At 39.1% G+C, this 6,012-nt stretch overlaps 1 long non-coding RNA gene across 1 annotated transcript; it reads left to right on the top strand.

Annotated features, from left to right (window-relative positions):
* The first annotated feature begins 3,314 nt into the window (after window positions 1-3,314).
* Window positions 3,315-4,208, top strand: LOC135073212 (uncharacterized). The gene is made up of 2 exons (XR_010257599.1): window positions 3,315-3,496; window positions 3,735-4,208. It is a non-coding gene; the product is annotated as an uncharacterized LOC135073212 (long non-coding RNA).
* The last annotated feature ends 1,804 nt before the right edge of the window (window positions 4,209-6,012 follow it).

Below are 6,012 nucleotides of genomic sequence, written 5' to 3'. Positions count from 1 at the left end.
GCATTCTTCCCCTTTGATAGGGAGTCACTCCACACTGGGGCACCATACAAGGCCATACTTTTAAGTATGCCTGCGTACAGGTGACGGCACTTAGAACTAGGCCCCTCCAGATTCGGGAGGAGCCAGCTGAACGCGTCAGCTGCCTTAAGAAGGCGCGGCGACAGCTGCTCAAAGTGTGAACCAAACTGCCACCGTCCATCAAGTATATATCGGAATTCTTGTTTAAATGAAAGCCCCATAAGTAAAAGTAATCAGTGACATTTATTTTTAACTTCTCAATTATAATCTAATTAAACCTACGCACAACACGTCCGCCATTGCGAGTACGAGGGGACCGGGAATGAGGGTGTCATTTTGACAGCTCCACAGATAAAGTATTTTATCGAATAAGACCGAATGAATGATTATATTCAACACCCCGGCTCAAGATCAAGTCTCAATTTTCTTGGCCAAATTGACTTGAACTTGCAGACAATAAATTTAATCTTTAAATAGCAACACTTGGCATGAGCTGTCACAATGACACTTGACATTTGACATTGACACTAAAATTTTAGGTTATCGATAGTGGAAATATCAATTACTGTAAGGGACAAAACACGACTTTTCAGGAGAGCCAAAAAACGAATTTTTTTTTCTTTATACCTCAATATTTTTTTATGTGATGTTACGATTTAAATAGTTTCTATGGCAAAGTTTCTTAGAATTTTCTGTTCTTTCATAATATAAACGCCAAATTTCCGAAAAATGGGTAGTTTAAAAGATAGCATGTCCCTTACATTAAAAAAACGAGCTTGACTGTACCTTACAATGTTGAAATTTCACAGTATGGAATGTCATGTATGTTGTAAGGTACATTTAAGAATAAACACGACAGTAATATTATTGTAACTTGACAATTTTAACATTGAAACCTGATGTAAGTAGAGGTTGCATTCGAGTATTCATTAACAAAACGAAGAGAAGAGATAGAAACAAGACAACTTAGTGTTCACAAATGCAGTTGGAGGCATCAAATACACATCACCAACAAAACATTTAGTCACTGATGATGCCTACGTCTGCATTTGTGAACAAGTTGTCTTGTTTCTATCTTTTTCTGTTCATTTTTACGCAGTTAGGTTTTTTTTTTTCAATCATCGTTCGTTCGTTTTAGCCGAATGACGTCCACTGCTGGACAAAGGTCTTCCCCCAAGGATTTCCACAACAACCGGTCCTGCGCCGCCCGCATCCAGGCACCTCCTACAACCTTCACCAGATCGTCGGTCGACCTAGTGGGGGTCTGCAGCACATTACGTCTTCCAGCTCGTGGTCGCCACTCAAGAATTTTTCTGCCCCAGCGGCCATCAGCTTTGCAAGCTACGAGCTCCATCCACTGCCACTTGATTTTAGCGATTCTGCGGACTATGTCAGTCACTTTGGTTCTCCTGCGGATCACGTCATTTCTGGTTCAATCACTACGAGCATAGCACGCTCCATCGCCTTTGACCTTGAGTCTTCTTATGAGGCCCACAGTAAGCGACCACGTCTCAGATCCATAAGTTATCAAAGACTTTTGTCTTGAGACAGTGCGATATTTCAGACGTGAGAATATCACGAAGCTTCCTGAACGTTGCCAGCCGAGTTGACCTCTTCCTCGAAGTTAGACCTACCTAAGGCTGGTTTTAGTGTCACGCAGACCGTCAGTGCGGATCGCTCCGCACAGCCAATCTGTATGAACTGATAGGGAGCGAGCGATTCCTGCGGACCGCATTACTCTAAAACGCTTCCTCGAAGTTTACAGATCGGCTGTGTGAAGCGGATCCGCACCGGACGGTCCGCGTGACACTATAACCAGCCTAACTGGACTGTTTGTACTAGGTATATATAAGTGTCAACAACTGCCGAGTGTAGAGTATCCAACCTTTAGAGGAGTGGGTGCAACACGGACATTTGACATGATTTTGTCTTGTCCATGTTTCATTTTAAGACCCCCTTGTTGAGAGGCTCGACTCAGGCCATTGTGCATTGTGCCTAGATCTTCCACGGTCTCAGCCATGGCTATGATATCGTTTGCGAATCGAAGGTGGGTTATTTACTCACCGTTGATATTTATGCCGAATCCGTTCCAGTCCAGAAACAGTTTCGGAGTTTTCAGTTCCCCCTGTCTGCTGCTGCAACTGGTTTCGAGTCTTGATCCTGGAGACGGAACGACATTGTGGCGTTTTCGTACAAGCCTTTCAACATTTCGATGTATCGATAAAGGTAGTCAATTTGACACCGTTGGAGAAACTGTAGTAGGTACTGCCCAGGTCTCGATCGAAGCTTTCTCATAGTCCACAAACGCCAAGCAAAGTGACTGACTATACTCCTCGGTCTTCTGTATAATCTGCCGTGGCGTATGTATGTGGTGTACTAAAGCGATTGAGAGATTGAGAGGCTGGAAGTCATCGAGCTTACGAGCGAGACGATTCGTAATGACTCTCGAAAACAGCTTGTAGACATGGCTCGGAAGTGAGATGGGTCTATAATTCTTCAACAAGGTTTTGTCGCCTTTTTTGAAGAAGAGTGTCACCACACTTCTGTGCCATACCGTAGGCGTTTTTCCTTCGAGGATGACGGAATTGAACAGCTTCTGAAGAGCCTGCAGCCCCTCGGTCAAAAACCCAACTGCGTAAAAATAAACAGAAAATAGATAGAAACAAGACAACTTAGTGTTCATAAGTGTAGTAGGAGTGGGAGGCATTAAATGAATATCACCACCAAAAAAAGTAATTGATATCAGCCGTGATTGAAGCCACGATAGCCGAGCGGTGAAGGGGTCGGACTGGCCGACTCGTGATCCGGGGAACGCGGGTTCGGTCCCCGCCGCCGCTCGACTATTGTGGTGAGCTCACTCGTGACACAAGCATATTTAGCTTAGTACGAGGGGCTAACGGGAGTATTAGTAATTTGTGCAATATCAAATTACTAATAATCTTTAAAAAAAAAAAAAAAAAATATCCTATATGCATATTAACGTAAGGGCCTAATTATAATAAATCAAAAAGTTTTAAATGAAGTAAGGTTCAATGAGTTCAAAAGTTAAAACCAACAGTTTAGGGTAAGGGCTGAATTGTATTATTAAAAGGAATTTACGTCCTTTAAATCATTTGTTTCCCCAAAAGTCGTATTCAGACGACTAAAAATGTTTAAGGTAAGGGACATTTTTTTAAAGATATCAACATTTCAAGTATACCAATCGATAGAGCCGAAAATTCTGAATGCGTTGGTATATATAACTCATTTTGGCCAAAATGTCCCTTACATTAATTGATACTTCCACTATCGTTATACTATACTTATCTTACGTCTCGATACAAAACAAGTCTGAAATATTCAAAAAATCAATATTAATCAACACAACTCTGATGCTATAATGTGGTTAAAACATAATACAACTAAAATATTAATCGCAAACTAATACAATCCAAGAGATTTACAGAAATAGTTATGTTTAACCTGGCACAAAGACTTTGTAAGTATATCTGCTTTATTTTCATTAGTACACACATATTTCAATGTAATTAAGCCTTTTTTAACAATATCCTTAATAAAATGAACTTTGATATCGATATGTTTCGACCTTTTGCTATTTTCGTAACTTTTTATCATCTTAATTGTACTCTGATTATCTATATATAATGAGCAAATCAAATCTTTATCACAATGCAAATCTTTTAACACTTCTCTAATATATACTGTTTCACTTACAGATAACGATGCTGCGTAGTATTCAGATTCCGCTGTGGACAGTGAGACCGATGATTGCTTCTTGGAACTCCAACTGACCAAGTTGCCTTTGTGGAAGATTGCAACTCCACTCACACTTTTGCGGTCCATTTGCTCGGATCCCCAATCTGAATCTGAAAAAGCTATTAAATTATTATTTTCTTCTCTTTTATATATTAATCCCATATGTTTTGTTTGTTGCAGGTATCTGAGGATTCTCTTCGCAGCTGTCCATAAAGTTGGTGTTGGGCAGTGCAAGTATCTACTTAAAAACCCAGTGGCATAAGCGATGTCTGGCCTGCTGATAGTAGCCAAGTACATGAGTGAGCCTATGAGCTCTCTGTAAGGGATGTTTTCCATGATTTCTTCGTTTTCATTTATTTTTAGTCCGACTTCCATTGGTGTATTGCAACCCTTGCAATCTTGCATATGAAATTTTAATAAAATCTTTTCAATTATTTGTGTTTGTTTTATTTCTATTTTATCCAGTGTTTGTGTTATTTCCATTCCTAGAAATTTGCTTATATTTCCCATATCTTTAGCTTGAAATTCTTCTTTTAATTTATTTATTATTTTCTGTCCATCTCCAATTACTAGTATGTCATCCACAAATATAAGTATGTATACATTTCTTCCTGAGTACAGACAAAAGTCACTTTGAGATTGCTTTAGTCCATTTTCTGTCAAAAACTGATTTAACTTTTCATTCCAGCATCTGGGAGCTTCTTTTAATCCGTAAAGAGCTTTTCTGAGTTTTAGTACTTTTCCTTGTTTTTTTATTTACACCTTCGGGATAATCTATATACAGGGTGTTTCTTGTAAGGTGTCAAGCCGAAGGCAGGTGATAGGTGAGGACTAGACCTATCGATTTCACCCCCATGTATGTTCTACGATTTTTCATAGTTTAGAAGTTATCGTTAATTTTGTGATTTTTTCAAATTGTACGACCCAGTAGGCTTTAAATTTTTTTATCTTTTTTTTGGGTCGACTTTTCTCAGATTTCTTTTTTTTGACAGATTCCCTATTAATTGCAGATTTTTGAAAAAAATAATCAACTTCCTATCTTTGATGCAAGATACAAAATGTTTGCTAGAAACATTAAAAAATATGCTTTTAGCGGAACATCCTAAAATTTTCAACTTAAAAGTTTAAAAAAAAAAGTAATTCCATAGGTCCAAAATAATTTCAAAAACTGCGCAGTTTTCTGAACTTTCATAATAACACAAAAAAACATGTACTTAATAGGCCATTATTTTCTGTAATCGCTCCACTAAAGTGGTAAGTCGGAGATTCTGTTACATGTTTTTGACTTTCTTAGGACTAACTAATGTTTGCAATTCTCTAAGTTTACGTTACGTAGAACACATTTAGAGACAATATCTGAAAAGAACATTTTTTATCCACAACGAGGAAGCTCTTGCCCTTCATCTGGTATACAATAGGGAATATGAAAATATTGATGAACTGCGGACAAAGCTGACTGAAGCACAAAACCAAATTAAAATGAAGAAGAAGGTTTTACAAATAATTTTTTTGCGTCGTTGTCGAATGTGCATTCAGGTCAACGGCGGACATTTTGAACATTTACTTTAATCTTAGAAATAACACCCGCTACGTCAGCGTGACGTCATATCGTTCGATCCTGTTGTCTCTGTCTTAGAGAGGGAAGGCACGAGAAACCGGCCGCCCCGCGCACCGCGACACTTTGCTGGAGCGCTTGGCTGTGACGGACGTTCCCTCGGTTCAGGGACTGTGATATTTGTGACCTAGATCATTATTTCTGGCATAGGCATATTTCTTTGTTACATTAATTTGATTTGTGGAATTATTGGTTTCGGTTATGTAATAAATCGATATCTGCTGGTGCCGTACATTACTTTTAAAAAGCACTCTCACCTCTGATCCTTAAGATCAGAAGTGGGATTGACCACGCGTTCTAACCGTTTTTGCCATCTATTTTTGCCTTAGTTTGTGATTATCAGTGCAGTGTTAAAAGTTAAGATGACCAGGCGTTCGTCTAGATTAAAAAAAAGAACGTGATTATTCTCGTAAACAGTGTCGTGATAAAAGTTAGTTAAACGTCGGGTTTGTTCGAATATCGAATGCCGCCGTTAAATGAACGTGTGCATCGATTGAGTATTGAGTATCGAGGTAGGTCACCTAGGCGATGTGTACGCACTCCGCGTCGTAGTCCTATTGGGAATCGTGAATATTCACGTAGCCCTCATAGTGATTTTTGTAGGCGCTGTGACAGTTCGTACG

This window comes from Ostrinia nubilalis, chromosome 7 (assembly GCF_963855985.1).
Source record: "Ostrinia nubilalis chromosome 7, ilOstNubi1.1, whole genome shotgun sequence".
Taxonomy (NCBI): Eukaryota; Metazoa; Arthropoda; class Insecta; order Lepidoptera; family Crambidae; genus Ostrinia; species Ostrinia nubilalis.
Note: the sequence above shows the minus strand (reverse complement) of the source record. Positions and strands in the feature narration are given on the sequence as shown.